This window comes from Ceratotherium simum, chromosome 6 (genome assembly GCF_057802395.1).
Source record: "Ceratotherium simum simum isolate JZ-2026a chromosome 6, ASM5780239v1, whole genome shotgun sequence".
NCBI classification, from domain to species: Eukaryota; Metazoa; Chordata; class Mammalia; order Perissodactyla; family Rhinocerotidae; genus Ceratotherium; species Ceratotherium simum.
Genome location: NC_141905.1, coordinates 12,568,459 through 12,593,200, shown reverse-complemented (window position 1 = coordinate 12,593,200; position 24,742 = coordinate 12,568,459). Strand labels below are relative to the sequence as shown.

At 39.7% G+C, this 24,742-nt stretch overlaps 1 protein-coding gene across 5 annotated transcripts in view; it reads left to right on the top strand.

The window, feature by feature from the left end:
- CHRM3 (cholinergic receptor muscarinic 3) overlaps positions 1 to 24,742 on the top strand; it is a 473,044-nt gene that overhangs the window by 206,813 nt on the left and 241,489 nt on the right. For 3 of the 5 annotated variants that reach the window (XM_087431900.1, XM_087431899.1, XM_087431903.1), the window contains one exon: positions 10,835 to 10,893. The gene's annotated coding sequence lies outside the window, so the exon portion shown is untranslated. The remainder of the gene's footprint in view (positions 1 to 10,834; positions 10,894 to 24,742) is intronic. The other 2 variants (XM_087431902.1, XM_087431901.1) reach the window with 1 other exon arrangement.

The window sequence follows — 24,742 nt, the reverse complement described above, 5'->3', positions numbered from 1 at the left end:
TTCCAAAGCGTAGTTGATGAGATTGGCTCTTCCATTACCGAGAGATCTTGGACCGCAAATTCACCAGTGGTCCTTTAAGGTGCTTCTCTGATTCCTGATGGAAGCATCCGAAAGAATGTCCTTTATAAGAATCTAAACACCAGATATATTTTTTTCCTTTAAAAATGGATCCTTGAACCCCAGTAATAACATAATCCAGCATCCATTTATGATAAAAACTCTGAATAAAATGGGTATAGAAGGAAAGTACCTCAACATAATAAAGACCATATATGAGAAACCCACAGCTAATATTATCCTCAATGGTGAAAAACTGAAAGCTATCCCTCTAAGAACAGGAACTAGACAAGGATGCCCACTGTCACCACTCCTATTTAACATAGTATTGGAAGTCCTAGCCAGAGCAATCAGGCAAGAGAAAGAAATAAAAGGGATCCAAATTGGAAAGGAAGAAGTGAAACTGTCACTATTTGCAGATGACATGATTTTATATATAGAAAACCCTAAAGAATCCACCAGAAAACTTTTAGAAGTAATAAACGAATATGGTAAAGTTGCAGGATACAAAATCAACATACAAAAATCAGTTGCATTTCTGTTCACTAACAACGAAGTAGCAGAAAGAGAAATTAAGAATACCATCCCATTTACAATTGCAACAAAAAGAATTAAATACCTAGGAATAAACTTAACCAAAGAGGTGAAAGATCTGTACACCGAAAACTATAAAACATTTCTGAAAGAAATTGAAGAAGACACAAAGAAATGGAAAGATATTCCGTGCTCTTGGATTGGAAGAATTAACATAGTTAAGATGTCCATACTTCCTAAAGCCATCTATAGATTCAATGCAATCCCTATCAAAGTTCCAACAACATTTTTCACAGAAATAGAACAAAGAATTCTAAAATTTATATGGAACAACAAAAGACCCCGAATAGCTAAAGGAATCCTGAGAAAAAAGAACAAAGCTGGAGGTATCACACTCCCTGACTTCAAAATATACTACAAAGCTATAGTAACCAAAACAGCATGGTACTGGCACAAAAACAGACACACAGATCAGTGGAATAGAATCGAAAGCCCAGAAATAAACCCACACATCTATGGACAGCTAATCTTTGACAAAGGAGCCAAGAACATACAATGGGGAAAAGAAAGTCTCTTCAACAAATGGTGTTGGGAAAACTGGATAGCCATATGCAAAAAAATGAAAGTAGATCCTTACCTTACACCATACACAAAAATTAACTCCAAATGGATTAAAGACTTGAATGTAAGACCTGAAACTGTGAAAATTCTAGAGGAAAACATAGGCAGTATGCTCTTCGACATCGGTCTTAGCAACATCTTTTCAAACACCACGTCTGACCGGGCAAGAGAAACAATAGAAAAAATAAACAAATGGGACTACATCAAACTAAAAAGCTTCTGCACAGCAAAGGAAACCATCAACAAAACGAAAAGACAACCTAACAATTGGGAGAAGATATTTGCAAACCATACATCTGATAAGGGCTTAATCTCCAAAATATATAAAGAACTCATGCATCTCAACAACAAAAAAACTACCAACCCAATTAAAAAATGGGCAAAAGACCTGAACAGACATTTCTCCAAAGAAGATATACAGATGGCCAAGAGGCATATGAAAAGATGTTCAAAATCACTAACTATCAGGGAAATGCAAATCAAAACTACAATGAGATATCACCTCACGCCCGTCAGAATGGCTATAATTAACAAGACAGGAAACAACATGTGTTGGAGAGGATGTGGAGAGAAGGGAACTCTCATACACTGCTGGTGGGAGTGCAAACTGGTGCAGCCACTATGGAAAAAAAAAACAGTATGGAGATTCCTCAAAAAATCAACGATAGAACTACCATATGATCCAGCTATTCCACTGTTGGGTATTTATCCAAAGAACTTGAAAACACCAATTTGCAAAGGTACATGCACCCCTGTGTTCATTGCAGCGTTATTCACAATAGCCAAGACTTGGAAGCAACCTAAGTGCCCATCAAGGGACGAATGGATAAAGAAGCTTTGGTATATATACACAATGGAATACTACTCAGCCATAAGAAACGACGAAATCCAGCCATTTGTGACAACATGGATGGACATTGAGGGTATAATGCAAAGTGAAATAAGTCAGAGGGAGAAGGTCAAATACCGTATGATTTCCTTCATTAAGTAGTAGATAGTGACAACAATGGACGGATACATAGGGACAGAGATTGGATTGGTGGTTGCCAGAGGGGAGGGGGTAGGGAGGAGGGTGAAAGGGATAATTCGGTGCATGTGTGTGGTGATGGGTTGTAATTAGTATTTTGGTGGTGAACATGATGTGGTCCATGCAGAAATAGAAGTACAATGATGTACACCTGAAATTTTTACAATGTTATAAACCAATGTTACTGCAATAAACAAAAAATTAAAAAAAAATTAAAAAAAAAAAAAAAAAAAAAAAGGATCCTTGAACCCCAGTAATAACAGTATTATTTGATCAGACTCTGTAGCACTGATTTGACCAAAAATAAGAAATACTCCTTCCTGGCTTTCACATTCGTATTATGACAATTTCAGAGAGAGAGAGAATGAGAGAGAGACACTGAGATTTAAGGACTGTAATTATAACCCACCTGAGTTGAGGCTGCTGAAAGGTTACCTAAAGAAAAGGGTGATGAACATTTCCAGGCGTCTCAACTGAGCCATCTCTGGCTGAAGAGTAGCATTTTAAACATATAACATTGTTTATAAAATTAAGGAACTTCGAGACTGGACCTTTTCCTTTGTTATAGATTTTTTTTTTTTTTTTTGAACTTTTAAAGAATACAGGAAACCATTTGGTGGGTTAGACATTTTTTAAATTACAGTTTTATGGGGAAAATAATAGCAATGACTTTTAAATCGGAATGTGTTTTTCCATGTAGAGCAATTTACTGAATGGAACATTTATTCATTTCACTCAATACAACACAAGCGTTTAAAAATCCTTTCTCTGAATAGTAGTTGCTGTTGTTTTTTCTAAAATATATTTTTCCAAAGATTATCTCCCTCTTATGCCACATTGGAACATTGGTCAAAGGTTGTTTCCAGTCTGTCCTTGGTACAAGACTCTCTCTGAGGCCTAACAGATAATGAAGAGATACTGCTGAGAACACAGATTTTCTTGCCAAAAATCAGATAGATTTATCGATCCATCAGTAGATAGACAGACAGACAGAGATAATACCCAAGTATGGTGAGGAAAGTAAGAAACAAAATTGCTGCAACCTTTTTGATAAGTGACTGGCGTTATCTCCTAAAATATAAAATGTGAAGACGCTATGTCCTATAAATTATAGTTTTAGGAATATGTAACTACAAAAATGAAAATACATAAATGCAAGGACTATTATTGCTAAATTGTTTATAATAGAACAAAAGGAAACAATCCTAATCCCATAAACTGTAAAATGATGGAATATGTTATGGCACATCCATGCTGAGTTAGGTTTACAAACTCTTCCAAATCCTGAGTTAGATCCATATGGATTGATGAGAAATACGTGCTATGTTGTTTAGTGGTAAGAGCGTGTACATAGTAATCTGAATGGTAGGGTAATAGTCAAGGAAATAGGTATGTTTGAATGATAAGAGAAAAGAAGTGGAACAAGAGACATCAGACTGTTAACATTCAAGGGGACTGAATTAGGGAGTGAGAATAGGGGAAGACAAAAATCATTCATTTTTTTCCCCTTCATGTAACTAGGTATTGTTTGACTTATTAAATGAGCTTTATTACTTTTTAACTAGAATAAATAAAAAGACAAGCATTTTATTTTCAATTATTATACATGAGTGGTCATTTTTCAAACTCTGCTTTTGAGTTGTTAGGTTTCCTAGAATTCAGGCTGACGGAGATTAAGGCCCGAGAGCAGAAAGTTCATGACAGAACCAGGATGAACAAAACTGCTCCCACCTTAGTATTCTTTCCACTCTGTTTCCCTAGGCTCCTTAGAATCATAAATAAGTTAGTCTCATAGGCTTACCCACAAATGCATATATCAACTCTTGAATAGCTCTCTATCTGATGGGAATAAAATGGTAGAAAATAATAGTTTTTCTGTATAAAAGGAAAAGTGAAAGTGTGTAAACCCATAGCTCCTCTTCCTTCCCACCTCTTTCTACTAGTAATACAGATTAACTACTTTTTGACCACCCTACCTCACCAGATGTAGAAATATCATGATGAATCACATGCAATAAATGCCTCTTTCAACTCTTGAATTCAGATATGGGCCCCACATAATTTCCCTTACTATGAATTGCCTTCAAATTAACTGTATTATGAAATGAGCTAACATTTGGAGATTTGTTCATTTTTTATCCTTGTAGTGAAAGGTGTTAGCAAATGGGAATATTTTTTTGTTTGTTTTGTTTTTGTTTTTTTTGGTGAGGAAGATCAGCCCTGAAACTAACATCTGCCAATCCTCCTCTTTTTGCTGAGGAAGACTGGCCCTGGGCTAACATCTGTGCCCATCTTCCTCCACTTTATATGGGACACTGCCACAGCATGGCTTGACAAGCGGTGCGTTGGTGCATGCCTGGGATTCGAACCTGCAAACCCCGGGCTGCCGCAGCGGAGTACACACACTTAACCGCTTGTGCCACCGGGCCGGCCCCAGCAAATGGGAATATTTTATCATCATACATATTCTACTTAAAGTTCAAATTTCATTTCAAATCTACCAGTTATAACCAAAAGATAAAATTTAGAAATGATAGGACTTGGGCTAAGTGATTCTTTAATTCTTTGCAGCTTCAGCATACTATGACTTTATGATTTTAAAGAAAAATAAAAGCCAAAATGATAGGTAAAGCTAGCGGTCATCTCCAGTAGGTTTTTGTTCACTGTAGAACTGAATATCAAACTGGGAGGGCATTAGTCTGCTCAGGCTGGTTATAACAAAATACCAAAGACTGGGTGGCTTAAACAGCAGAAATTTCTTCTCTCACAGTTGTGGAGGTTGGTGGTCCAAGATCAAGGTGCCAGCAGGGTTGGCTTCTGGGGAGGCCTCTCTCCTCAGCTTGCAGATAGTGCCTTCTCCTTGTGTCCTCACATGGCCATTTCTCTATGTGTGAGCAGAGAGAGAGAGAGCTTGGATGTCTCTTCCTCTTCTTCTAAGGGCTCCAGTCCCTAATTACTTCCTTAAAGGCCCCATCTCCAAATATAGTCACCTTAGGGGTTATGGATCCAACATATGAATCTAAGGGGGACACAGTTCAGTCCATAACATGGAGAAAAATAAACATAGGCTACTGTACGGTACTAAAGTTGTGTATGTTTTCTTTTATGCTAAGTTTCTTCTTTCTGTGTTTTCATTGCATCTTTTAGTAAAAGCGGTAAATTGAAATGACATTTAACTGCCTACTCCAGCCAGGAGGCATGATCTGTAGAGTCTGATTTTATAAGGTCATGCATTATTTCATTAAATTGTTAAAATGTCTTCATATTTAACATATTCTATGAAATATATATATATCTTTTTAAAAAGTGATATTTAAAACTGTCTTTAAAAATGTTTCTTTTGCTTTTAAAATAGCTTAACACAAAAGAACTGGTTAAACCTCAGTTAGATGCTGGATATTATCAATTTCTATTATTTAACTGGCACTGTAGAAATACTAGTTGTTGTTAAATACTTTTTTTTCTGATTTATAAAAAATTAAAATATAGAAGAACACTAAAATCATATCTAATAACAGAAAGAGCCAACCAACAAGCATTAATATTAATGGTAAAGTTCCTTTCAGTCACTTTTCTATGTACATAGAGTGAAATGTGAAATTACAAAGTTGGAATAAAACTCTTCACACTGTTTTGTACATTTGGTTAAATTTAGCGTCCAACTTTTATCTCAACAGTATGAGATTAGGTCTGCTGAAATGGGGTTGACAAGCTGTCATTTCCCATGGACAGGGGTAAAGTTTTCTTCTCCCATTACTGCTCTCTGCCAAAATTGAAATGGAGAGAAATACTTTTCTTTTCACGTAGTCTGTTGACACTGCCTCGAATTTCTAGAACTCTTGGCGTAATGAGACTTTATAAGAATCTGAGTACCCACTTTTTCAGGCCTCAGGCTTGAGGAGCTGTAAGAATGGGAAACTATCAGCTGCAAGACTCAGCCCTGCCCAGTCTCTGTGCAGCAAATAAGGAGATTCATATCCTCCAATTGGTGGCTTCTGGGAATTGTGTAACCTCCAAGAGATCTGGGGTAGGCCTTGGGGAGTCAGTGTTTGTAGTTCATCTTCCTCAAATCCTGGTTTGCTTTCCTAATTCTTATTTAAAATAGATGCCCCACCCAACCCCCACCCCAGCACACCTCCTCTGAAGGTGAAGGGCTGAATGATCTGCCTCACCATTTCCAGTCCACTCACACCGGAATACTAAACCTTGCCTGTGTTCCCAGCCTGGCTGAGGTCTTGTCAACTTAGATGAACCACCGAGTCTGCTACCATCCTGATGACGAGTAAGGAACCTGCCTGGAAGACTTCTGAGGCTGTGTTCCCTATCAGCCAGCCTAGCCCACTGGACATTATCCTGGGTTTGCAATGTCTCCTTAGACACTGTAGTCAGGGGTGGTGGCAACACTCTTTGACAGCAGACCCCCAAAGTGGGTGATTTTCTTTAGATCCAGAATGCCATTCCCATTTACTGTCTCTTCCTTGCCAGAGTGTGGTGCTCTCAGGAATACCCAGGGAGAGCTTGTCTATCTTAGAGCACTTGGTGTCCACTAAGAACTCTTGTTGTGCTGCTCGGACCAAGGCCTATTTAAGAAGAAGACAGCTAAAACAGCTTCTCAAAAACGTTGTAGAGTTTGTTGGACCAGTTGAACCTCGACCCATTCAAACCAGGAATTGTGTTAATCCTGTAACTTGGATGAAGTAAAATAAGAAGGAATGGGCAAAGAAGAAGAATGGTAAATGGAAAAAGATGAAGCAGCTCCAAACTTTGTGTCAATAATTCCTGTAAAGCTGTGGTTCTCCTACAGAGACAGAAGGCATCCGTTTCCTCATCTGTAAAATGCAGATAACAATAGATAGAGCTGTGATGATTAAATGATTGGGTGTATGTAAAGGGCTTGAGATAGCGTCGGGAATACGGCGAGCATTTAGGAAATGTTTGTTGTTGCTGTTGTGGTTACTACCACTATTATGTGGGATTTGAAATGAACAGGATCCAAGCTTGTATATCAACTTCATCGATTACTTACCAGGCAACTTTGAGGCAGTTATTTGATCCCTGAGCCTTATTTCCAAATTCGGGATAATAACAAAAAATGAATGATTTCATTCATAAGAACTATTTTGTGTCGTAATTAGTTCTCTCCCTCCCTCTCTAGATGGGATGGCTAAAAATGAGAAGATGGGCTCTGATGGGAATAGGTCAGAGTACAACGTGACACGCTGAATGAGCACAGATATTTAGTGAATGCTGTTTTTGAATGTGAAATTAAGGCAAACCAGACAGCATAATATATACATTTTTGGAACTATATTTATCCTATTCCCATAAAACAGGCTGTCAGGCTCAACTTTGTCAAAGCACTTGTTATTTTGGTCTTCAATAAGACGAGTTAAAAAACTAAAGATATATTGTAAAGTTAAAAGGGAGAATATTCTAGGTCCTCCCTAAGAGTCTGGGATCTAATTTCAGCTGAATACAAAAAGTTAAATTAGTTAATTAAGCTTATTTATTTCAGGACTGTGAACAGGTATAATGCTGTCCAAATCAGATGGCGGCAGAGTCATTTATTACCCACTTAGATTGCAAAACATTTGCTCCAGTGGTTTGCTTCTTCCTAGAGATGAGAGCAATATGCGTGCTCAAATAATTAGTAAATAGGCAAATACGATTTTTAGGAAAAGTTTTAAGGAAATGGGACCGTTTAGATTATCATACTAAAAGCCCAAAACTGCTACCTCATTGAGTGCTTTTCTCAGAGTCCATATTCCATAAACACCCAATTATGTGACAGAAAGAAACTACTACTTGAAAGACTTTAACAAAAGAGCCTACACTTATCTATATACATCCTAAATCAAAGTAATGTTTTGTTGGCCTATTAAAAGAAGCCTCTCATCTGGCCTTCCATAATTATTATGCTGTCTCTGGCATTGTTTTCCTCTTTATTTGGCTAACTGCATAATTATGACAACAGTTTCTGGAATCACCAATCATATTTTGAATATGTAACCTTTTGAACCACGTTTCCTGGGATTTGGAGGAGCCTGTCATCTCTACTCAAGGATTTGAAGCTCACTCCTAAATGAATGTCATGTGCAATTAATTTGTAATAGAATGAATTCAAAGCTAGGATAAAAGCCAGTTCCCTTGCTGGTTTTCAAAATGAATACTTTGCTGCATCTAATATTAGAGAAACTTCGAGAAACTTCAGGGTGTTCGATCTCAGTTATTATTCTCCAATTCATTTAGTGAACAAGTTATTTTTATTGGCAGACACTGTAATGACTGAATAGTGTGGATTTCTATTTTATCATTAATGGTGCAACTTAATTTTATATTATTGAGAGATGCATTTACGTACTTAAAATGATCTGAATCTCCATATGTAGGCATGTTGGGACTCCTAATTGTAAATTAGGCAAATGTGTTCTGGATAATTGTTAATTTTAGCCATAAAATCCATATAACAAATACTTGTTGAGCAACCACTATGTGCAAGACACTTAGTAGGATATGGTGAGAGAACTGACAGGTGCCTCAGGGAATTCACTGAGGACTCACCCTTTGGTTCATTAGATTCTGTAGGAATCTGTGGTGAAAGAGGAATTCTAGGCTCACTGGCATGCCCTATATGGCAGAAATGTCTATTTGTTAGAGATGAGAGACTGAAATGCCTATGTCCTCCCACTGAAATATTGTTTGATGATTTGCCCATCACTTCCTCTACAAGGAATGGGAGTGTTAATACCGTTGAATTTTCCCTTGAAGCTCCAATTGTACAGATATTATTTCCTGAGGAGATGCCAATAACTAAAAGAGGCAAGGCAATTAGTGGAATGAGTCAGTCAGTCTGGATTCAAGTGACATCTGCTCACTGACACCCTCAGCCTCAGTTTCCCCGCACATAAGGTGAATGGGTCTCATGAAATGATCAGCTCTAGCCATTTCCTTCCTTAGGACACACTCCTCAGACTGAGCTCCTAGGAGAGGAGCAGTCTACGAGGCCTGGCATGGGTCAGATGTCCTTCTTTTGATGAAAATAGGAGAGAGTCCTTTGATTGACAGTTCCAGCACTGCAAGCTGTAGCAGCAGGAGAGCCCCTGAAGAAAGGAGGAAGGAATATTGAGACGAAAGGGGCTGATGTTCTCTAGCATAGTGCTTCTCAAACTGATGAAGGACCGGTGACTTTTCTTTCTTTTCTTTTTTCCCAGTCCTTTGCAAATTGATACTTTAAAAAAATGCAAATACAAATCTATTTTTTAATTATTAATTAAATGTTTCTCTCCATCTCTGCACTTATCTTGTCACAGACTGTACTCTTGGAGGCTGCGCTAAGCTCCTCTCATCCTTGCTGAGGAAATCCCTCCACGTGCGCTCCTCGAATCCCTCTGCTTCTCACTTCACAGCCTCTTCTTGTCCTCTTGTCATCTGACTTCACCTTCACCACTCTAGAAACTGCAAGGTCCTCCTTTTAAAAATCCAATAATGTCTTATCAGGTCTCATCCTCAAGTGCTCCTGTAGCGTTTACTGTTTCCTCCTGACCCTCTGTCCTCAACGACGTCCTTCACAAGAACACACTCACCCCATTCTCCGTTCTCCTCTCGTGGAACTTGGTGCCTCCTTTTCTTTCTCTAGGTCAGCCTTCTAAAAGAGATGCTTTCCGAAGGTTCTGACCTAAATCTCAGGCTCTGTACACTTCAAAAATGTGAATGTCGGTGTTCGAAGTGGGGTAGGGGATTTTCTTTAAGATTTGATTCTACCCCTGTATAAGAATTGGACTAATCATAAGATAACAGTATGTATTTCCAGTAGTGTCTGGGAGGAGGTAGCGCTCTGGAACTTCTAAGGGATTCTTCCCATGACTTCTCTTTCAAAGCAGACGGTACTAACCCATTTGCTTAAAAAGGAAGGCACCATCACTAACACGTGAAATTAAGGAGCGAGCAGCTTCTTTTGTTTTCTCTTCTTCTCGCTTTATGTCGCTTCATTGTGACTGGAGCTCTGGCAGGTATGAGGAGGGGAACTATAGAAAAAGCCATTCAGGGGCCGGCCTGTGCTTAGCGCTCTGCTACTGGAGGCCCGGGTTCGGATCCCAGGCGCGCACCGTTGCGCCGCTTGTCCGGCCATGCTGAGGCCACATCCCACATACAGCAACTAGAAGGTTGTGCAGCTATGACACACAACTATCTACTGGGGCTTTGGGGAGAAAAAGGGAAAAAAAGGAGGAGGATTGGCAATAGATGTTAGCTCAGGGCTGGTCTTCCTCAGCAAAAAGAGGAGGATTGGCATGGATGCTAGCTCAGGGCTGATCTTCCTCACAAAAAAAAAAAAAAAAAAAACAGAAAAAGAAAAAGCCATTCATCAGAAGTCGATAGACAATGTTTCTTTTGCCAGTGACAGGTACCTTAACTCTCTGACCACCTGTGTCCTCATCGGTTACGTGAGCTGGTTAGGCACCATGATCTATGAGATCACTTGCGATAGAAAATTCTGTAATTTTCTTACATTTCCTCAAATCATTTTTGTAATCTATTGACTTTCCCTTTTCCAAGGTTCTAGCTGTATGCTAACCTCATTTTCTTATTCTCTTCTAGCACCTGTGTTCTGATTAGAGGCCAAAGGACATTCAGAACTTCCGCTAAGGTACTGTAAGGTAAGATCTTTTTTTGAGTTAAAGTCTTTGCTTTAAAAATGGGTTTATGGCTTTATCTGTGAGAACAAATTAATGAGGAATAGGAATTTCTAAGTTGGTGTTTTTCAATACAATTTATACTTGCTACTATGTGCATCTTAATAGAAATATATAGTCATGCTCAATTTTTTTGTCTTAAAGATTTTTTTTGCTTATTTACTCATCAGATTCAAAATTACAATGAAGGAATATTTGTTGAAATAGGAAATAAGTTGATTTTATTTCAAATACTCATTTGTATCTCAACTGTAGCAAGATGGTTTTTTCAAAAATACAAAATGTTTGAATTTTTAGCATATATAGGACCTTATAGCTTGTGTAATTCATAGAAGCTTCAATATTATCCCTTGATGTATATTGCCTTATTCAGAATGCTGTACAAAATCTGATTGTGAATAAAGAAAGAGCAACCTGTGAAAAAGCTCAATCCTTTTTTAAATCTTATTGTTAGCACTGTCTGCCGAATAGAGAAAGTATTAACAGCCTACCCAATACCCATTCGCCCCTTCTATCTTCCTAACAAAAAAGTCTGATGTTTTGAAGGACAGTAAAGTATCTAGTTTAAAAATCTTCGCCGTCCCAGGCTCCTTTACGTAGGCCACCCACGTGACTCACTCCTGGCTAATGAGCCCTGGGTGATGGGCCCTGGGAGTGCTTCCCTTCCTGAATTAATTCTCTTCCTGAATCAAAAGAGCAAACTTCAAGAGAATATTTGTGGAATGTTTTCCTTTGTGATTACCCCGTCTTCCTACCTGGAAAGCTGTTCTAAAATTTGTAGCTGCAAGATTCTCATTTATGGAAGTGACTGAATGATGACACAGGGAGGTCAATGCTGTTGAAAGAAGGATTTATTCCTTACATTTCCTGAGAGAAGGGGGCACTCCAAGCCACCTAGGGCCACTTGGGGAAGTACCACGTTTGGTCAGGTGGCAGAAGACAGGAAGGAAGAGATAGCCTAGGTCAGAGTCTTTGTTGGGAGTTCCTGTAGGAAAGGCAAGGCAAGTCAGGGTAAATGGCTTAGGACTGGCCAGCTAGAATAATGCCAGTGGGCTCTGGGCTATAGGAGTGGTCTCTAGTTGCCTGGTACCTGGCTCTGGGCTGATCTGGGGGTTAGGGGATTTTCTTTACGATTTGACTCTACACCTGTATGAGAATTGGACTCATCATAAGATTATTGTGGCTTGGTGTGTGAGAGTTAGGAAAGAAGGTGGTTGGGACTACAGACTCAGGATTGTTTGGTTCACATATGAAAGTTGTGCTCTAGGCCAAGCCCTCTGCTATCTCTCAGGATTGGCTAGCCCTAGGAGGGGCAGTCTCTCCCTGGCCAGTAAGCTTTTAAGATAACAAAGCATCATAAAAAACAGAAAATAAAAAACATGATTAATACAAAGTACAGCCCTCATCTTATAATCACAAGGACATAAGCCACAAGCAAGGCTGTTGGAGCAGAAAGGTAAAACAAGCTTGCAGATGCAGCTAATTCTCTAGCATTCATAGCCCGGCATTGTGCTAGACACGCTTCTGTACCTTATTTAATGTTCACAGTAGTGCCATCAGGGTAAGTATTATTATCCCCATTTTACAGATGAGGAAACTGATGCTTTGAGATGTTAAGAACTTTGTCCTATGATAGTAAGTGTCAAAGTCGAGGTTTGAGCTTGGACCTGTCAGGCACCCTTCTCTGTACTCTACTGCCTCGGTGCTGGTCCTGAGTATCATGCCAGGAGCCTGTGCTGTTGCGGATTACGCTGATAGCTAGTCAGAGGCATCATCAGTTCACCAACCCTTTGAATGCTCTTCATTAACACAGAATTTCTATTAGATTGTCTGTTTATAAAACAAAGTAAACTGAGGCTATTCCATATTTTTTTTAAAAAAGGAAAGAGAAAATTCTGGTTTGGGGAATCAGGATGAATTGGAATTGCCTATGAAATCAGGTGAAGGAAATATTAATTCCAAGTTTCTTTTATTGCTTTTTGTTCTTTTGAAATAAAAGTTTAGAACTAATGGTCTAAGTACGTCCACCAAAACTCAGCTTTTAAACTACAGTCCTAATTTTAAATCTTCTCCTTCTAACAATCTCCATTCCTTCACTCAGACTTACTGGGTTCAGAAAAAAAAAATGCAGGTTAAGGGTAAATTATGTAATGAAATTTGTTTCCAAAGAAAGTCATGCAAGGTATCGAATGTGGTACTGAGCTGCGGCTGGGGAGGAGGTGCCGTGTAATGGGCAAGTCTCCAGGCTGGAAAATACAAGACGGAAATGCAGGTGACAGCCAGCTCTTTTGGGGCTTAAAAAAGCTATTTCACCTCTCTGGACCTTTGATCTTTATTTGTAAATTAAAGGTGTAAGAAATTCTGATATTCTTTTAGTAGAAAATAATAGGTTACCTCATCGGATCTCTTTAGCTAATGCAGAGAAATGCTGTGTCTACTGAAGCCAAACTTTTTCTTTTTGGCCATTGAACCTAAGAGTTGTAAATTATTTTCATTTTCCTTTCCTTTCTTTCAAGTACATCCTGAATCTCTTAATCTCTTTCTGTCTCTTCCATTACAACCCTACTCCAAGTCATCATTCTGTCAACTGTATAAGCTTCCTGCTGGTCTCCTGGCTTCGTTCTTGCCATTCCAAAATCCGTCCTGTGTTCAACAACCTGTGATGGGGAACCTGGACCAGATCTTGTTACTCTCCTGTTTGAGACCTGCTCGAACCTTTCAATTCCCTCCTATACATTTTGAGTAAAACCCAAGTATACTACCGTAATTACACATCCCGCACAGTCGGGTTTCTACTTGTACCTTTTCTCCCTTGCTTCCTCCACTCTGGTGTCCTTGTCTTTTTTTCTAGTCCTTAAATGTTTCTTTGTGTTCTCTTCCCCCAGGGCCCTGGCTTGCAGTGCTCTGTGCCTGGCCCTTCCCAATCAGGTCTCAGCTGCCATGGCCTTCCCTAACCACTCTCTCAAAATGAGCCCTATCCCCAGGCACCCAAATTTAATTCCTTTTAAAAACTAAAAGTGCTATCTTTTTAAGGTGTATTAAAATGCCCCCATATGGAGAAAATGCTTACATATATAGCTGAAGGGATTTAGGCAAGACATGAAGAGTTCGACACATTTGTTTATAGTTTCTTTTTTGGGGGGGCGGGGGGAGGAAGATTAGCCCTGAGCTAACATCTGTTGCCAATCCTCTTCTTTTTTGCTGAAGAAGATTGGCCCTGGGCTAACATCTGTGCCCATCTTCCTCTATTTTTGGTATGTGGGATGCCTACCACAGCATGGCTTGATAGTGGTGCGTAGGTCTGCACCAGGGATCTGAACCTGTGATCCACGGGCCACCAGAGCAGTGTGCGCAAACTTCACCACTACACCGCGGGGCCGGCCCCATTTTTAGTTTCTTGTTTATCTCTTGCTGTAGTATGATCTAAGCTCCGTGAGGACAGGGCGTTGTCTGTCTTCTTTACTGCTGAGACCATGATGCCTCTTCCCTTCAAGAAGCTTAGTAAATATTTATTGAATGAATGAATGTAGAGGCAGAAAATGCCTTAGGTCAAATATCCAAAAGAAATTAAGCAGTGCTTATCAATGTCCCTGACATATCTATTGCTTAGGTGTGTCTATTTCTTAGAGGAAAAAATGAAAAGACAAATCTGAGAAGAGAGACAAACACCAATGCACACAGAAAATACCAGTAAATCCTTGGGAGGGACCTCATCAAGTGTTTTGTTGTTTGTTTTGTGTGTGTGTGTGTGTGTGTGTGAGGAAGATCAGCCCTGAGCTAACATCTGTGCCAATCCTCTTTTTGCTGAGGAAGACTGGCCCTGAACTAACATCTATTGCCAATCCTCCTCTTTTTTTTCCCCCCTTTTCTCCCCAAAGCCCCAGTAGATAGTTGTACGTCATAGTTGCATAGCCTTCTAGTTGCTGTATGTGGGACGCGGCCTCAGCATGGCCGGACAAGCAGTGCGTCGGTGCGCGCCCGGGATCTGAACCCGGGCCGCCAGTAGCGGAGCATGCGCACTTAACCGCTAAGCCACGGGGCCGGCCCCAGGTGTTTTTACTAGCAGCATTTCTGATCTCTGATGATGGGTGACAGAGCACAGTTCTTTGGATCTTACCTAGATTTATTAGCTAAGCCTGGTACATAGACAATCAGAAATGTTTGTTAAATGAAGGCCCAAAAGAATGAAATAATAAATTATTGAACTGCTAAGAACAAAATTTGGCCATTTTTTTAAAACAACGGGCATGATAATAGTCCCATGATGCCAATATTTAGTCTGTGTTAGTAACAGATATTCCAAATACAGTGAGTGTGAAAAATGTTCCATGAAACAGAATTCAGTCACTGTGCTAGGCATCTCCCTTAGAGCATTTCAGAGTTTATTCCATCTTCAAGTAAATTGTCACAGTGACTCTCCGGAATGGCACACCGTGCTAATGTATTAAAATGCTGATGGGAAAATGCAAACTAGAAAAATGTCTTATCTGACAATTAAATGATGTAGCCTTGTGGTTAGATTACAGCAATTCGGGGGCTTTTTGTTTTCTGCCAATTGAGATTTGACAGCTGTTTATAAAATATTTACATTCCGATTTCAGTCACATTGACGGCACTTTTGGGTCTTTGGAACAGGATAATTATATGTTAGGAAAATGTTAAAAAAAAATTGAAGCTGATCTGTTGAGGGGAAAAATCTGTTTTTAAAATTGTACAAAGGAAGGAAATCCACTTTATTAAAGGATGTACTTCTGATAAAAGTCAGAAATAATAGATATTTGTGATCAAAAGACATGCTGTATGTAATGTGGCAATATCCTTCTCCAGCTGCCTGCTCAGGGTACATTAGCTTTTGTTAATCAGCTCTGTTGAGCTGGGTACATGCTTCTCACCTTTTTTCATTTTATTACACACATGTAATATTTGTTGGTTCATGGGTCAATTAGATAGGGTTTTGGGGTGTCTATATAGAATTTTGTGGAAAAAATCAATATATATCCTTAGTATTAAAAGAAGAGAAAATAAAAAGTATTAGGAAGAATACTAAGTATTGAATTTATATAGTGTTTTCAAATGTTTTAATAAGAAGTGTAAATTCACATACAACATTTTTTAAATCAGGTATTACATTCGAAATAGTGACCTGTAATTCTTGATCCGTGGTCTCTCCAAAATCTTGCCAGTTGTTAACTGTGTGATGCTTTGTAAGAAAAAGCAGATGATAAAAAATGTAAAACCTATTTTATAGCCACTCAAAAGTTTCCCACAATTGCAATTATATTTAAAGAATCTTACAGCTATTACTTTCTTTTCCTTCTATTTTTTTTTTTTTTTTTTTGGTCAGGAAGATTGGCAACAGATGTTAGTGCAGGGCCAATCTTCCTTAAAAATAAAATACAGATTCTAATTCAGAAGGGCTAAGGCAGGCCTGAGCTTTTGCGTTTCTGACACGCTCCCAGACGAGGCTGATGCTGACTCTGGCTGCACTCTGAGGATCGAGACTGTGATGCACAGGGCCAGGGCAGGGGTCCCGTTGCCTGGTTCTCAGGGCGGTACTGGCAGAAGTATCTGCCTGGGGTGAAGACAGAGATGTGGGCCTGCCACAGGGAGCTATCCTCACCCCCAGGAACCCCCAGCCTGGATCCTTCACACCCCTTACTCCTCCCAGTTCTACACTGTGCCCCTTGGCAGCCGGTACCCCCAGTTCCTCCATCAGGCACAGCTCCTTGTCCGTGAGGGGCAGCAGCTCCCTCTGGCCGGGCGCTGAACTTGATGTCCAGGTGGCAGAGCCCACCTTGGCTGTGCTCAGAGCATTGCGGGGGAGCAGGAGATGCCAGGTGTCCCCATCATGCTTGCAGACTGTGAGACCAGGGGCTCAGCACCAGACTGGGCTCAGCTACGCCTGCCCAGGCCCTGCTGGCCACACGGGTGTCTGAGGGCATCGGCGTGGATCTTATGCACCAGGGTGCTGCAGCCCAGCATGTGGGAAGCCCTACAGTTAGGTTCAAAAGAGCACATTAGGTGGAAGTAGTAAATTGAATAGTTCTCTAGCAAGATTGTAATACATTATGTGAGAATAGATTAAAAAGTAAAAAAGTTTTCAGGAATGACCCAAAATGAAAGCAATGCATTACAAAAAAAACTTAAATTCTCAGAGGAACATTTGAACTAAAAGGAAGAGAAAATCCAAATCAGGAACAAAATAAAACAGTAAGTCACAGTATTTTTAAATCAAAAGAACATTTGGGAAACAAATATCTGTGTTATACTATACACAAAAGAAATAAAATGCAAAAAAAATCAAAATAAGTTGATTAAATTATCATAATGTACCACAGAATAGCGTTTAAAACAAACACACAAATAGTATCAGAATATGGAAATTAAAAATGAAGGAAATCTTATGAGATGACTAAAAAATTATAACAAAAGAGTAGCTATAGAAAATTTGAGTAATCAAATGAATTAATAGAGGTGATTGATTTCATAAAAATCCAAGTTTAGAGTTAGTAGATGATACTTTTCAAGTAAAAGAGGATTTTAGACACTTCCATAACATGGAGAAATTAAATTACATTCCAAGAGAAATGGGAGAGCTCTTAGGTTTACAATGAAAATATTGTAGAAATGAATGTGAAAATGAGGGGCACAATCTTTACACCAAACAGCATGCAGCGTGCATGCAGGTATAAGAAGAAATAAATTCTAAGCACATATAAGAATACCTTGAAAAAAAAAATCTCATAATATGATAAAAGGCAAAAGCTGTAGAAGTGCTATATTTACGTTTCAGCATATCATAGGGAAAAAAAAGAAAGTTCACTTTACACAGTTTCTTATTATTCTGAGACTGCAAACTCGATACAGTTTCCCTTTTGGCAAAATAGTTATTCAATTCCTGCTGTATGTTCCTGAGACAGAAATTTTAGATGATCTGTACTAATGCTTTAATACACAGCTTCCATCCTTGAAAAGCTTGCAGTTCAGTTTTGATGACAAGCTACACACATATTTTTTTAGAAGTTATAAGTGTTAAATATAAAACCAGATGTAAGTAATAGAATCAAGAAGTTTAAGTACCAAACAGATCATGACCTGTTGTTGTCACGGGCTGTATCTTTAGCATGTTTATATCCTTGATGATTTTCACAGTGATAACAGATATAAGTTTCTGGAAAATGTTTATGATGTGTTAATGACATGCCAAGGTAGAATAAAAGGTAACATTTTTATATGGCTTCAGGGACATAGAGATACCCCTCTATAAGAAGCGGGTGACATATTGTGAGACTTGAGAAAGGGTAGGATTTATATGGTCAGGAAGAAAGCAGAGGGCATTTCAAGGGATGATAGCTGTAGGAGAGAATGCAAGTGACAGCATCAGGGTTCCACTGTGTGGATGTTGGGCGTGGGCTCTAAGGATGGGAAAGGTGGGTAAGACCAGAATGAGAAGGGCTTTGTGTTTCTAAAGGAGCTTGGATTTTTGTCTTTAAAATAACAGAATACCACTGAGGGAGTGTGAACAGGGGAAAATCATGAGGAAAATTAACTGGGCAACACTTTGTGGAAATAGATTGAAGGTGGGAAAACACATAGATAACTTGTATCGGGAAAGAGGAGATTCAGGACTGAAGAGGACACTGCCAGCAGGAGTGAGGAAAGAACAGATTCAAAGACAGCATGGAGAAGTCTGGACTTTATTCCTTCCTCCATCAATTTTGTATATTTGCTCTCTCCCGTGTCTTCACACTTTCCAGTTCATTTGAGCATTTGCCTTTCATATGTAAGTGTAAAATGGGTTCAAATTGTAAAGAGAAAACAAAACACCCCTGCCTCGCTTCTCTTTTGATTTCTGTGTCTCCCTCCTTCTCTTCCGCCCTCCATGGCCCTGTTCTTTACTTCAATTTCCTCATCTTCCCAGCACCCCTCAGCCCCCTGCAGTTTGGCCTCTGATTCCACCGCTTCACCAGAACTGCTGTTGCGACAATGAGCAAAGACCTCCTAGTTGATAAAGCCCAAGAATTTTTGATCCTTAACTTTGTTGACTTCTCTGCAAATTTTGTTACCACGGACCTTTTTGAAATTCTCTCTTTCCTTAGACTCCAAGAAACCTCCCTCTCCTTGAAGCTCTTCATACCCCTTTCCCCTCATTGTTAGTTTTTCTTCCTCACTCCCTCCTTCCTTTCCTTCCCTCCCTCCCTCCCTTCCTTCCTTTCTCTTTTCTTCTCCTGTCTACTGTTAAAGTGCAGATCCCCTTCCCTGCCCTGCAAGGTTCTGTTCAGAATTCTTTTCTTCTTAATTCACTTAATTTCCAGGCTTAAAGTATGACCTTAGCCCAATGACTCAAGTCTCTGCCTCCAGCCTGGGCATCTTTCCTCATCCACATTTATGTATCCAACTGGACAACTCCCTATGATCACCACACACACCCAAATCAGAATGGCAAACCTGAACTCCTCCTCTCGCCCCTCCTCACTTCTCTCTATCTCTGTCCTAGCCTTATGTGCATTGTACAGGTGCAGCCCAGAAACCAGATCCATCCCTTTATCTTTCTGAAATGCAAATCTAATCATAATTCAAATTGGGCCACTTCCTAGCTGTGTGACCTTAGCATTACTTAACTTGTATGTCTCTCAGTTTTCTTATCTATAAAATGGAAAAAATAATAGCACGGGCCTCACAGGAGTGTTGTGAAGATAACAAATGGCACATTGTAAGCCCTCAATAAATATTAACTATTTCATTGATTGAAATAGACTCCCCATTGACTTGGAAAAAAAAATAGTCTTCTTGGCATGTGGTTTTATTTTTGCCTACTTCTCAAACTTCATTCCTTAGCATTTCCTAATTTCCCCCCTGCTCTCTACCCTTAAAAAAAGATGCTATAAGGTGCCATGCTCTGCCCCACCCCCTCCAAGCTCAGTGGTGCCTCTTCCTGTTCCTAGATCATGACATAGCTGTGATAATTTCCACTCATCATCAAAGTGTAAGTGGGGTATCTCTTCTTGCCCCTTTCTGCCCAAGTCTAAACTAGTTTTCCTCCGTGTGCTCCTTGAGAGCCCTTATCTTAGAGACTGTTCATTCCACGTTGCCATTGTATGTGTATCTTTATCTGCGTCTCTGTACTATCAGCTACTTGATGGTAGAGGATGCACTATTTATATTTAGCTGGAAGTGGTTTTGAGGTGAAGTATAACCATAGGGTGTGGAAAACAAAGGAGACTAAGCAGTAGGATGCACCAATTATACATCTAGAGATGGCCCTGAATAGACCTGAGCCAGCCCTCTTTCCTCCTCCATTTGAGTCTGAGATAGCTGAAAAAGGGAAAGTTCATTTGTTTGTTTGTTTTTGTGAGGAAGATCGACCCTGAGCTAACATCTGCCAATCCTCCTCTTTTTGCTGAGGAAGACTGGCCCTGGGCTAACATCCGTGCCCACCTTCCTCCACTTTATGTGGGACGCCGCCACAGCATGGCCTGACAAGCCGTGCATCGGTGTGCACCTGGGATCTGAACCCGGGCCGCCAGCAGCAGAGCGTGAGCACTTAACCGCTATACCACGGGGCTGACCCCCAAAAAAGGGGAAGTTTGAAGAGGAGAAAGCAAAAGAGAACATGATGATATCAAGGAAAAGCCAAAACAAAGATGTGAGGAAGAAAATGGAAGCCAGTTGGTAGACTGTTCACAATGGATTAGAGATTCCATGGGACACAGTGGAAGGGACTAACACGGGGGTGGCTGGCAAGAGAGGAGAGCTCATGCTGACCTGGTGATGAATTTGTACTTTATAAAATCTTCTGGAAGAAGATTCCAAAGAAGATAGGTTTTCAGTCTCAAGAATGAGAAAAGGAAAAGACTGATATATAAATTCATGATATTTAGGAATTTGAGATACAGCATTGATATACACACACAGATTTAATGAGTCACAGTATTTTTTGTTGTGTGTATTTAGTACCATATATAATAGTGTTTTATATATACATTTTTATATGTTTTGATTATAAGAGTAGTACAATGTTTATTATAGAAATATTGGCAGTAAGAAAAATATAGGTCTGATATAAAATGGGGTTAAAAACAGAATTGGAGGTAAGGAAGTGCAGGTAAGTGCTATAGACAACTTCATAGGCAAGTTTGATCTTAAAAGGGAACAGAAACATTTATGGTAGTGGTTGTGGTCCAGTTAGAAGAAGCAGGACCTGGGACCGAGGGAGGGATTTTTAAGCCAGGAAACATTAAAGCCTGTTTGTGAAATAATAGGAAGTAATCGAGGAAGGCGGGATAAACTGACAATGGGTGAGAGAGAGGGACATTTCACGAGTCAAGACCTTGAATGGGTGAGAAGGAACGTTGGGCTGGGTTGGCCCTAGGTAGGTGCAGGAAGAGAAGGCAGAGTTCATGGGCACAGATGCCAGTGGGTAGATATATGATATATGATTATAGTCAGAAAAGGAAGTTCCCAAATTATTACTTTTCTTCTTTATTTCCCCAACTCTGAGGGACTTGGCAGCAGGCCCTGTGCTCCCTTGAGGTCAAATAAGGTACAAATTTAAACTTGTCCTTTGGATTTAGAAGGATGGCTCCGAAGAAAGCAAGCCATGTGCACAGTGACTGACCTCAGGGGCTTTGTTTTCAGACAAAACTTCTGTATCCTGGTTCTGCCATCTTCCTTCAGCTGTGGGCCCCCGTCAGGTTAGCTGGTGGTGGGTGAGAGCCCAGGCTCTGGACTAGGCACCCCGGCCCCATTACCGACTGGCTGTGTCAGCTTGGGTCAGGCGCTTAGCCCTTCCTGCCTTGGTGCTTCTTGTGTAACATGGAGATTAATGATGACCCTACTCATGGATAAGCAATAAATGAGAAGACTGCAAAGTTTGTGGAGTTGAGCCTACTATATGTATTGCATGCCCAGTCAGTGTTAGTGGTTCTTATTCACCTCTCTAAAGCTTCATTTTCATCCGTAGAATGGGGACGATAATACACCTGCCATACATGATTGTTGTGAGAATAAAGAAACTGCACGTAAAGTTCCCAGCATGCAACGAGTGAGTGTAAAAGGGAAAAAGAAGTGTGAGTGAGTGTCAGGGATGGCTTCCCTGGGCAGCCAGAGATTGGTAACTTTCTAAAGAAGATTGGGAGAGAGAAAGTGATTTGTGATTTGAAGACAAAGTTTTAAAAACTTAATTTTTATCGGAATGGAAGCCAATTAAAGCATGATGATGTGACCAAGGACCAGTCTTTCCTCTGAAGCTGATAAATTTAATAAAAATTGATTCATTTTCACTTCACTAAAGGTGAGGGGAGATTTTGTGTGTGCGTGGGCACATTTTAAAACAAATATCCGCAGAGGCTAACAATGTAATGAGGTTTTTTACTGGGAAGTGACATTAATTACCACATCTGAATAAGTACACAAAACAATTAAAACTAAGTAAATTTATTTAACTAAAATGATATGTTTTGTAGAATCATGCATATAATATAAAAATAGTGCATTAAAATTATGTATATTATATATTTTGATTTCCAAAAGGAATGTAAGGATCATGAGGGTAAACCTAGCACAGTGCCTGATACATCATACCTACTAGAAATGGTGGATGAATAAATGAACGAATAAAGCCCACATTTGCAATTTGTATAACTTAAATTGGAGAGCTCCATCTCGGAAAAAAATAGCCAACACATTCTCTCCGTTTCTTTACACATATATAAAATGATGTTTAATGATGGAAAGCTAGATAAATTAGGGAATTTTGTATGAGTTGGTGTGTCAAATCAAAGAACAAAACCAGGGCATGTGAAATGCGTATAATGTAAGTGTAGATAGAATTGTCTTCTGGACAGAAGAAGGAGGTTATGGTACAAAATCATGCCATTAAATATTACCTGAAATAATGTTGTATGTGCTTCAAAATGAAAATATTTTTATGAGAGAACAAGGAAGGTAAGATTTAATTAAGCTGGAGGTGAAGGAGTGTAGCACAGGGAACAGTGAAATGGTGGTCAGAGAAGCTCGAATAGTAGGTTTGGCTAAAACAGAGTGAGATCCTCTCTCCTTCCTTCTTGCCCTGCCCCAGGCTAGTCCTCAGAATTGGAAAATCAGTGGCTTGAGTGACAAACTTGAGCTCTTTCTGAGTGGAGTATAAAGAAACTGGTGCTTAAAGTGTGGTCCGTGGACCATCAGCATCAGCATCACCTGGGAACTTGTTGCAAATGCAGAATCTCAGACCTCGTATCAGCCTTACTGAGTCAGAATCTGCAGGTAACAAGTTCTCCAGGTGTTTCACATTAAATCGTAAATTAAAATATGAGAAGGGTTGGCCTAGAGATTAGAAATGTGAGCTTTAACACAAACTGATCTGGATTCAAATCCCCATTCCACCTTGGGCAAGCTAATTTTCTGATCTTGTTTCATCATCGGTACTCTGCAGTGACAGGTACCTCATAACTACTATTATTTGAGATAAGTGAGACAGTTACACGTAAAGTATTTAGTGCCTGCCTTTTTGTAAGCATTCAATCAATCTTAGCTATTTTTATTATTTCCCTTCTGCTGAGCAGGGGAAAAAGGAAATAGTGAGGAAGAAGAGTTCTCACTATGACCTTTCTTTCTACTTTCCCAATCCTATACTCAGTATGAACTTGCAAATGGATCTGTAATCTTTCTGAGTTTCCTTTTGCCACTAAAAGTTTTTTCTTCTTACATTACTACTTACATCGCTTAAACTCTTTGAGTCTCATTTTCCTCCTCAGTAGTATGGGCTGGTCACATCAGCCCGTCTCACAGAGTTATGAAAGTTAAGGGAAGTGGTCCGTAAGACAGCATTTTGTTCATTGTAAAGAGCTATTTTATAGAAGTTAGCATAACAGACTTCACAATTAGAAAGAGTCATCTTAAGATGAGAGGCTAAATAACCTAAGATGCTGAATTACATCATTTATAATACTGCATGATGTAAATGACTGATATGCTATGGCCAGTTCCCCTTAGATAGAAAGTGAGAAGGTAGATTCTAGTTGCAGATGGGGCTGAGGGGAAGTCAATTCCCTCTTCGGAGACAGAGGCCTCTGTAGATAGATCGCAGAAAGTCTGGTTTTGAGAAATGATCTAGACTTACAAAGGATACTTAAGCATTTTGCTCTTTACCTTGTGCAGCAGTGGAAAATGAGACACATTACTTAAAGAGCAAGACAAAATTAAACGAGTAGGCGTAGAGGAGAGTTTCTTAGGAGGATCAGAGGAAGGAATGATCTGGTTGCATCTGGTTTAGTGTCAGCGGGGCTTCTAAGAGAGAAGATTTTTATGGTGGGCTTTGGGGACTGGGTAGAATCTTGAGAATGAGTTCCAGTCTTTTTGGAGGAAATAGCACAAGAAATAACAGAGCCAGAAAAGCTTGAAGCACGTGAAGGAAGAGTAAAAAATCTGCTTTGGAAACTCCAGATTGCACAGTGTTGGAGAGGAGGAATGGGTTGTAGAGGTAGGTGGGGATCAGATTTTGAAGGACCTTGACTGTTCAATTCCTGATTTTCCTGTGATGGCTAGTCATATGTTGTTTTTGAGTTGGGAACTGACGTGATCAGGGATGTGTTTCACAACACTTATCTGGCATCCATGTGTGAGTTGGTTTAAATCATGAATAAGTAAGGAGACTATATCAGAGGAGATATTTTAGTGGCCCAGGAAAAGTAATGAGGCCCAGAGCTGAATTTGTAACATCGGGAATGGAAAGGAAAGGACAATTTGGAACAAATACCTTTCTAACAGGTTCAGGTTGATGCTTTCATGTCAATCAGAAGCCCCAACATTAGAG